This window comes from Pleurodeles waltl, chromosome 12 (assembly GCF_031143425.1).
Source record: "Pleurodeles waltl isolate 20211129_DDA chromosome 12, aPleWal1.hap1.20221129, whole genome shotgun sequence".
Taxonomy (NCBI): domain Eukaryota; kingdom Metazoa; phylum Chordata; class Amphibia; order Caudata; family Salamandridae; genus Pleurodeles; species Pleurodeles waltl.
The window spans coordinates 6,825,080-6,835,539 of record NC_090451.1 but is presented as its reverse complement, the minus strand read 5'-3'; the positions used below and the strand labels follow the sequence as shown (position 1 = coordinate 6,835,539).

Here is a 10,460-nt window from a genome sequence, read left to right as displayed (position 1 = left end):
GAAAGAAGGAAGAATTATTTCCTAAGATCTATCAAAAATAGACTTAACCTTTGCAGCAAAGGTAAGGCTAGGCCTTAAAGTTACCAGATCTTCCAAAGTATCAAGTGAAGAGAGGACAGCATTTTAAGGCTCCCAGCTCCCCAATTGTTCTCAGCAAGATGATAGGAAATAGGAAAATAACTTTATAGGAAACAATCTTTTTGTCTACAGTATCCAGATCCTCAAAGAGATAAAATTGCAAAGCCTATAAAAGAGTAGGAAGATTCTGAGTTGGAGAAAAGGGATTTTTCAAGTGGTCTTACAATTGACAAAAGATCAGAACAGTCTAGACACCAAAGACTGTAACATCGACGAAGGTACAGAAAAGTCCCTAAAAACCTTTATCGCAAAGCAATGAGCTTTCAGAGTGGAAAGAGATTCAAGTGAAACCCATTCAGAAGAAAATGCAAAATAGCAGACAAACTACAGGTAGGTGCCAAAAGATCATGAGCAGAACATCACGTCTCAAAAGACTTCCAGTTCTTTGAGTAAGACTTCGAAGTAGAAGGCCTGCTAGAGTGCTGAATTAACTCCACTAAGGAAGAGGAAAGACCCTTTGCTAGCAGTCCAGACTTCTCAACCTCCAAAGCGATAGAGTGAGTTGGAGCAAGTAGGTCAGGGACGACGTTCTGAGAGAGACACACTTGAGCAGTACCCAAGGAGGTAGAAGAGCCAGGGTTCAGAAGAGGAAACCATGACATCTCTGGCCAATAAGGACCCACAAGAATAAAGTTCCCTCCCCCCTGCTGAGACTTGAAGAGAACCATCTGGATCAATAAAAAGTGGGGGAATGTATAAAGGAGACTTCTCAGCCACTTTATCACCAATACGTCCACTACCTAGGCTCCTTGTTCCGGAAGCCTGGATCAGAATCGACAAAGATGAGCATTGTCCTTGTTTGAAAAGAGATCCAGAAAGGGTTTCACAAACTCTCGGCATATCTCTCGAAACAACGACCTGGATAACGTCAACTCCAGCAAATTTGGAAACCTCCAGCTGTCTGCCATCACATTGTCGGTGCCCTTGATGTGTACTGCCGACGTGTGCAACAGGTTGATCTCTGCCCAATAACCCAATTGTTCTGCTATTGCATTGAGGGATTTTGAATGCATGCTTCACTGTTGGTTAATGTAAAAGACAGCTACCTTATTCTCTGTCTTTACTAGCACATTTTTTTGAGACAGATGATGATGGGTAAACTTCAAAGCCCTGTAGATTACCATCAACTCCATCTATTTCCATGACCTCCGACTCTCTAGGAAAGACCACTTGAATCGACAGGATCAGTCCAACACAGTAGCTCTCCAGCCAGGTTTGCTGGCATCTGTTGCGAGGATTCAGGAGCATCCAGGAATATTAGTGTCCACTTAGACCAGTGGTCTTCAAACTCTTTAATGCCGCATCCACCCAATGGGAAAAAAAAAACATTGGTGCCTCCCCTCTGAATTGTCCACAATTCTTCTATTAAATTGACACTGTTTAAATATGTCTAGACCTATTTAAACATTGCAGTTAAGTTCTGTTACTGTTTTAAAAATGCAATCAAATACATGACCCCAAATATACTATTCTGGTCAGGCCTGCCCTACTAACCAATTGCAGCGTCATGCTCTGCTGAGTAAACTGATCTCACGACAGTGAGGAATGCACAGGCCGGGTGGTGCCCGGCGCACGAAAGCGCGCCTTCTTGTGTTGTACGTCTCTTCGCGCAAATGCAAACTCAGATTTCCTGCACTGTGGTCGGCAGGAGAGACATGGGAAGGCGCAGTAGGGAAGGCTTGAGGAACGAACCATTGGCTATGTTTTGTTGTTACTTTGTTGACATGAGCTCAAGTAATTTGAAGCAGAAGGAACGGCCAGACCTAAAAAAAAACTCTCTTGCCTCCAACGCCGAATAACCACTATAATTATAATATCTTAAAAGCAGCTGGCCTTGTAAACTTAATGACCATGCAAGCCGATGCATTTTGGGTTTTGTTGTTAAAGAATAAAAATACTATCCATCCTTTCCTTTTTTACCGGCAACAAGCGATGTTACAAAGATATCACAGCACACAGTTAGATTGAGTGAAAGAAGAAGCACTGAGGCTGGCGTGCAGCACTCCACAGCTCTTGTTATTGTAATCCAGACAGGGGGCGGAAGGAGAAAAGTATGAAGGAATTGCGATAGTGAGACCAACTCTTCTATCTATCTGCATTACATTGAAAAAGGATATCTTTAGTACTCATGGCCGGTTAGCTCAGTTGGTTAGAGTGTGGTGCTAATAATGCCAAGGTCGCGGGTTCGATTCCCGTACGGGCCAGGTTCCATTTTTTCTCTCAACTAAACTCTTTTTTTCTCATTTAATCAAGCTCTTATAAATCCATACACTCTGTTGCTCCAGTATACGTTCACTTTCCATTAGTCCTTCTTTTGCCACTGCTGACCAAAGCTCAAGCCGGCAGCGCCAGTAGAACAACACAAGTGCAAGGGATTGTCTCTCCAAGATGGAGACACTGCCTCAGACTATGTCTCGTGAGAGGTGGAGGGAGACCAAGAGCTGATTATTAGATGCGTGGGGATAAGAGGAACATAACTCAGGTGAACAGATTCTGGATAGTGATGCTATAGCTAGGATCAGCAACGTTACAGGGGAAAGGATAGGAAAATAATTAGGTGACAGAAGTATAGAAGTGGCTACAAGGGGGTGTGTCTCTTAAGAGGGCCGAAAGATACACTGAAGGCGAAGGTGAAGTGAAAGAAGAAAGAAAGATCAAAGGAAGTCGACAGTGATTGAGAGAAAACTCACAAAGGCAAATTGAGCAAAAGACAAGGCCTGGGGAGTTAGACTACTTCAATGCAAATTTAAGCCGCAGATGAGCATGACAACTGACCCTTGTACAGTGGTGCTGAAACAATTTTCAGTGTGGGGTGCTGCCATCAAAGGGCTTCTGAAAATCCAGGAATTATACAAAGAACTAGTCCTGCGGAATGAGCCACGCACATTCAGAAAGAGTGGTGATGCGTTGGTTACTTATTGGTAATCTTCATTAGCCTTAGTCCATTGCGTCCTTGTGACAGTCATTACAAAGTAAGGTGATGTCACCTTCCAACAGGAAGAAATAACAGGAGGATCCTTAAATGCTAGCCCCATGCACCCAACCTGGGTGCCAAGCCCTTGCCAAAGGACTGATGGGAAGGTGGGCAGGATGTAATGTTTGTGACAAAGACAAGATGGACTAAGGGTAATGCAGAGTTCAAAACATTGGTACTCAAATGCAAAACAGAAAAATGATTAAGCCATAATGCTTGACAAATGTATGCTCTGAGGACAAAGTAGCCACCCTAGGAATTTCCTAGATTGTTACTCACTGGAATTCAACCCAGGAGGTGGCCATTCCTCTCGTAGACCATCCCTGAACTGGAAGATATTCTTAAAAGCCTTGCAAAGCCAGAAAAATTGACAACTTAATCCACCTACTCAGAGTCATAAAAGTCACCTTCTTGTCTTTTCCAGGCTGTCCAAAAGTCACAAACAAGGAGTCGGTTTTCCTGAACTGCAGAGGCCTGGTGACATAAATGAAAAGAGCTCTTTAAACATCAAGTGTATTCAGAAAATGTTCCTCCGGAGAGGAAGGAGAGGGAATGAAAGAAGGAAGAATTATTTCCTAAGATCTATCAAAATAGACTTAACCTTTGCAGCAAAGGTAAGGCTAGGCCTTAAAGTTACCCCATCTTCCAAAGTATCAAATGAAGAGAGGACAGCATTTTAAGGCTCCCAGCTCCCCAATTGTTCTCAGCAAGGTGATAGGAAATAGGAAAATAACTTTATAGGAAATAATCTTTATGTCTACAGTATCCAGATCCTCAAAGAGATAAAATTGCAAAGCCTATAAAAGAGTAGGAAGATTCTGAGTTGGAGAAAAGGGATTTTTCAACTGGTCTTACAATTGACAAAAGATCAGAACAGTGTAGACACCAAAGATTGTAACATCTTCGAAGGTACAGAAAAGTCCCTAAAAACCTTTATCGCAAAGCAATGAGCTTTCAGAGTGGAAAGAGATTCAAGTGAAACCCATTCAGAAGAAAATGCAAAATAGCAGACAAACTACAGGTAGGTGCCAAAAGATCATGAGCAGAACATCACGTCTCAAAAGACTTCCAGTTCTTTGAGTAAGACTTCGAAGTAAAAGGCCTGCTGGAGTGCTGAATTAACTCCACTAAGGAAGAGGAAAGACCCTTTGCTAGCAGTCCAGACTTCTCAACCTCCAAAGCGATAGAGTGAGTTGGAGCAAGAAGGTCAGGGACGACGTTCTGAGAGAGACACACTTGAGCAGTACCCAATGAGGTAGAAGAGCCAGGGTTCAGAAGAGGAAACCATGACATCTCTGGCCAATAAGGGCCCACAAGAATAAAGTTCCCTCGCCCCTGCTGAGACTTGAAGAGAACCATCTGGATCAATAAAAAGTGGGGGAATGTATAAAGGAGACTTCTCAGCCACTTTATCACCAATACGTCCACTACCTAGGCTCCTTGTTCCGGAAGCCTGGATCAGAATCGACAAAGATGAGCATTGTCCTTGTTTGAAAAGAGATCCAGAAAGAGTTTCACAAACTCTCGGCATATCTCTCAAAACAACGACCTAGATAACGTCAACTCCTGCAAATTTGGAAACCTCCAGCTGTCTGCCATCACATTGTCGGTGCCCTTGATGTGTACTGCCGACGTGTGCAACAGGTTGATCTCTGCCCAATAACCCAATTGTTCTGCTATTGCATTGAGGGATTTTGAATGCATGCTTCACTGTTGGTTAATGTAAAAGACAGCTACCTTATTCTCTGTCTTTACTAGCACATTTTTTTGAGACAGATGATGATGGGAAAACTTCAAAGCCCTGAAGATTACCATCAACTCCATCTATTTCCATGACCTCCAACTCTCTAGGAAAGACCACTTGAATCGACAGGATCAGTGCAACACAGTAGCTCTCCAGCCAGGTTTGCTGGCATCTGTTGCGAGGATTTCAGGACCATCCATTTGTATTAGTGTCCACTTAGACCAGTGGTCTTCAAACTCTTTAATGCCGCATCCACCCAATGGGAAATAAAAACATTGGGGCCTCCCCTCTGAATTGTCCACAATTCTTCTATTAAATTGACACTGTTTAAATATGTCTAGACCTATTTAAACATTGCAGTTAAGTTCTGATAATGTTTTAAAAATGCAATCAAATACATGACCCCAAATATACTATTCTGGACAGGCCTGCCCTACTAACCAATTGCAGCGTCATGCTCTGCTGAGTAAACTGATCTCACGACAGTGAGGAATGCACAGGCCGGATGGTGCCCGGTGCACGAAAGCGCGCCTTCTTGTGTTGTACGTCTCTTCGCGCAAATGCAAACTCAGATTTCCTGCACTGTGGTCGGCAGGAGAGACATGGGAAGGCGCAGTAGGGAAGGCTTGAGCAACGAACCGTTGGCTATGTTTTGTTGTTACTTTGTTGACATGAGCTCAAGTAATTTGAAGCAGAAGGAACGGCCAGACCTAAAAAAAACTCTCTTACCTCCAACGCCGAATAACCACTATAATTATAATATCTCAAAAGCAGCTGGCCTTGTAAACTTAATGAGCAAGCAAGAGGATGCATTTTGGGTTTTGTTGTAAAAGAATAAAAATACTATCCCTCCTTTCCTTTTTTTCCGACAACAAGCCATGTTACAAAGATATCACAGCACACAGTGAGATTGAGTGAAAGAAGAGGCACTGAGGCTGGCGTGCAGCACTCCACAGCTCTTGTTATTGTAATCCAGACAGGGGGCGGAAGGAGAAAAGTATGAAGGAATTGCAATAGTAAGACCAACTCTTCTATCTATCTGCATTTCATGGAAAAAGGATATCTGTAGTACTCATGGTCGGTTAGCTCAGTTGGTTAGAGCGTGGTGCTAATAACGCCAAGGTCGTGGGTTCGATCCCCGTACGGGCCAGGTTGCATTTTTTCTCTCAACTAAACTCTTTTTTTCTCATTTAATCAAGCTCTTATAAATCCATACACTCTGTTGCTCCAGTATACGTTCACTTTCCATTAGTCCTTCTTTTGCCACTGCTGACCAAAGCTCAAGCAGGCAGCGCCAGTAGAACAACACAAGTGCAAGGGATTGTCTCTCCAAGATGGAGACACTGCCTCAGACTATGTCTCGTGAGAGGTGGAGGGAGACCAAGAGCTGATTATTAGATGCGTGGGGATAAGAGGAACATAACTCAGGTGAACAGATTCTGGATAGTGATGCTATAGCTAGGATCGGCAAAGTTACAGGGGAAAGGATAGGAAAATAATTAGGTGACAGAAGTATAGAAGTGGCTACAAGGGGGTGTGTCTCTTAAGAGGGCCGAAAGATACACTGAAGGCGAAGGTGAAGTAAAAGAAGAAAGAAAGATCAAAGGAAGTCGACAGTGATTGAGAGAAAACTCACAAAGGCAAATTGAGCAAAAGACAAGGCCTGGGGAGTTAGACTACTTCAATGCAAATTTACGCCGCAGATGAGCATGACAACTGACCCTTGTACAGTGGTGCTGAAACAATTTTCAGTGTGGGGGTGCTGCCATCAAAGGGCTTCTGAAAATCCAGGAATCATACAAAGAACAAGTCCTGCGGAATGAGCCACGCACATTCAGAAAGAATGGTGATGCGTTGGTTACTTATTGGTAATCTTCATTAGCCTTAGTCCATTGCGTCCTTGTGACAGTCATTACAAAGTAAGGTGATGTCACCTTCCAACAGGAAGAAAGAACAGGAGGCTCCTTAAATGCTAGCCCCATGCACCCAACCTGGGTGCCAAGCCCTTGCCAAAGGACTGATGGGAAGGTGGGCAGGATGTAATGTTTGTGACAAAGACAAGATGGACTAAGGGTAATGCAGAGTTCAAAACATTGGTACTCAAATGCAAAACAGAAAAATTATTAAGCCCTAATGCTTGACAAATGTATGATCTGAGGACCAAGTAGCCACCCTAGGAATTTCCTAGATTGTTACTCACTGGAATTCAACCCAGGAGGTGGCCATTCCTCTCGTAGACCATCCCTGAACTGGAAGATATTCTAAAAAGCCTTGCAAAGCCAGAAAAATTGACAACTTAATCCACCTACTCAGAGTCATAAAAGTCACCTTCTTGTCTTTTCCAGGCTGTCCAAAAGTCACTAACAAGGAGTCGGTTTTCCTGAACTGCAGAGGCCTAGTGACATAAATGAAAAGAGCTCTTTAAACATCAAGTGTATTCAGAAAATGTTCCTCCGGAGAGGAAGGAGAGGGAATGAAAGAAGGAAGAATTATTTCCTAAGATCTATCAAAAATAGACTTAACCTTTGCAGCAAAGGTAAGGCTAGGCCTTAAAGTTACCCCATCTTCCAAAGTATCAAATGAAGAGAGGACAGCATTTTAAGGCTCCCAGCTCACCAATTGTTCTCAGCAAGGTGATAGGAAATAGGAAAATAACTTTATAGGAAACAATCTTTATGTCTACAGTATCCAGATCCTCAAAGAGATAAAATTGCAAAGCCTATAAAAGAGTAGGAAGATTCTGAGTTGGAGAAAAGGATTTTTCAACTGGTCTTACAATTGACAAAAGATCTGAACAGTCTAGACACCAAAGACTGTAACATCGACGAAGGTACAGAAAAGTCCCTAAAAACCTTTATCGCAAAGCAATGAGCTTTCAGATTGGAAAGAGATTCAAGTGAAACCCATTCAGAAGAAAATGCAAAATAGCAGACAAACTACAGGTAGGTGCCAAAAGATCATGAGCAGAACATCACGTCTCAAAAGACTTCCAGTTCTTTGAGTAAGACTTCGAAGTAGAAGGCCTGCTGGAGTGCTGAATTAACTCCACTAAGGAAGAGGAAAGACCCTTTGCTAGCAGTCCAGACTTCTCAACCTCCAAAGCGATAGAGTGAGTTGGAGCAAGAAGGTGAGGGACGACGTTCTGAGAGAGACACACTTGAGCAGTACCCAAGGAGGTAGAAGAGCCAGGGGTTCAGAAGAGGAAACCATGACATCTCTGGCCAATAAGGGCCCACAAGAATAAAGTTCCCTCCCCCCTGCTGAGACTTGAAGAGAACCATCTGGATCAATAAAAAGTGGGGGAATGTATAAAGGAGACTTCTCAGCCACTTTATCACCAATACGTCCACTACGTAGGCTCCTTGTTCCGGAAGCCTGGATCAGAATCGACAAAGATGAGCATTGTCCTTGTTTGAAAAGAGATCCAGAAAGGGTTTCACAAACTCTCGGCATATCTCTCAAAACAACGACCTGGATAACGTCAACTCCAGCAAATTTGGAAACCTCCAGCTGTCTGCCATCACATTGTCGGTGCCCTTGATGTGTACTGCCGACGTGTGCAACAGGTTGATCTCTGCCCAATAACCCAATTGTTCAGCTATTGCATTGAGGGATTTTGAATGCATGCTTCACTGTTGGTTAATGTAAAAGACAGCTACCTTATTCTCTGTCTTTACTAGCACATTTTTTTGTGACAGATGATGATGGGAAAACTTCAAAGCCCTGAAGATTACCATCAACTCCATCTATTTCCATGACCTCCGACTCTCTAGGAAAGACCACTTGAATCGACAGGATCAGTCCAACACAGTAGCTCTCCAGCAAGGTTTGCTGGCATCTGTTGCGAGGAATTCAGGAGCATCCAGGTGTATTAGTGTCCACTTAGACTAGTGGTCTTCAAACTCTTTAATGCCGCATCCACCCAATGGGAAAAAAAACATTGGTGCCTCCCCTCTGAATTGTCCACAATTCTTCTATTAAATTGACACTGTTTAAATATGTCTAGACCTATTTAAACATTGCAGTTAAGTTCTGTTACTGTTTTAAAAATGCAATCAAATACATGACCCCAAATATACTATTCTGGTCAGGCCTGCCCTACTAACCAATTGCAGCGTTATGCTCTGCTGAGTAAACTGATCTCACGACAGTGAGGAATGCACAGGCCGGGTGGTGCCCGGCGCACAAAAGCGCGCCTTCTTGTGTTGTACGTCTCTTCGCGCAAATGCAAACTCAGATTTCCTGAACTGTGGTCGGCAGGAGAGACATGGGAAGGCGCAGTAGCGAAGGCTTGAGCAACGAACCGTTGGCTATGTTTTGTTGTTACTTTGTTGACATGAGCTCAAGTAATTTGAAGCAGAAGGAACGGCCAGACCTAAAAAAAACACTCTTACCTCCAACGCCGAATAACCACTATAATTATAATATCTCAAAAGCAGCTGGCCTTGTAAACTTAATGAGCAAGCAAGCCGATGCATTTTGGGTTTTGTTGTAAAAGAATAAAAATACTATCCATCCTTTCCTTTTTTTCCGGCAACAAGCGATGTCACAAAGATATCACAGCACACAGTGAGATTGAGTGAAAGAAGAGGCACTGAGGCTGGCGTGCAGCACTCCACAGCTCTTGTTATTGTAATCCAGACAGGGGGCGGAAGGAGAAAAGTATGAAGGAATTGCGATCGTGAGACCAACTCTTCTATCTATCTGCATTACATGGAAAAAGGATATATTTAGTACTCATGGCCGGTTAGCTCAGTTGGTTAGAGCGTGGTGCTAATAACGCCAAGGTCGCGGGTTCAATCCCCTTATGGGCCAGGTTGCATTTTTTCTCTCAACTAAACTCTTTTTTTATCATTTAATCAAGCTCTTATAAATCCATACACTCTGTTGCTCCAGTATACGTTCACTTTCCATTAGTCCTTCTTTTGCCACTGCTGACCAAAGCTCAAGCCGGCAGTGCCACTAGAACAACACAAGTGCAAGGGATTGTCTCTCCAAGATGGAAACACTGCCTCAGACTATGTCTCGTGAGAGGTGGAGGGAGACCAAGAGCTGATTATTAGATGCGTGGGGATAAGAGGAACATAACTCAGGTGAACAGATTCTGGATAGTGATGCTATAGCTAGGATCAGCAACGTTACAGGGCAAAGGATAGGAAAATAATTAGGTGACAGAAGTATAGAAGTGGCTACAAGGGGGTGTGTCTCTTAAGAGGGCCGAAAGATACACTGAAGGCGAAGGTGAAGTGAAAGAAGAAAGAAAAATCAAAGGAAGTAGACAGTGATTGAGAGAAAACTCACAAAGGCAAATTGAGCAAAAGACAAGGCCTGGGGAGTTAGACTACTTCAATGCAAATTTACGCCGCAGATGAGCATGACAACTGACCCTTGTACAGTGGTGCTGAAACAATTTTCAGTGTGGGGGTGCTGCCATCAAAGGGCTTCTGAAAATCCAGGAATTATACAAAGAACAAGTCCTGCGGAATGAGCCACGCACATTCAGAAAGAGTGGTGATGCGTTGGTTACTTATTGGTAATCTTCATTAGCCTTAGTCCATTGCGTCCTTGTGACAGTCATTACAAAGTAAGGTGATGTCACCTTCC

General features: G+C 43.3%; 3 non-coding genes across 3 annotated transcripts; all 3 read left to right on the top strand.

Moving 5' to 3' along the window:
* The first annotated feature begins 2,268 nt into the window (after window positions 1-2,268).
* TRNAI-AAU (transfer RNA isoleucine (anticodon AAU)) lies at window positions 2,269-2,342 on the top strand. The gene has a single exon. It is a non-coding gene; the product is annotated as a tRNA-Ile (tRNA).
* A 3,590-nt stretch (window positions 2,343-5,932) lies between these two features.
* Window positions 5,933-6,006, top strand: TRNAI-AAU (transfer RNA isoleucine (anticodon AAU)). The gene has a single exon. It is a non-coding gene; the product is annotated as a tRNA-Ile (tRNA).
* Window positions 6,007-9,597: 3,591 nt separating this feature from the next.
* TRNAI-AAU (transfer RNA isoleucine (anticodon AAU)) lies at window positions 9,598-9,671 on the top strand. Its single transcript has one exon. It is a non-coding gene; the product is annotated as a tRNA-Ile (tRNA).
* Window positions 9,672-10,460: the final 789 nt, after the last annotated feature.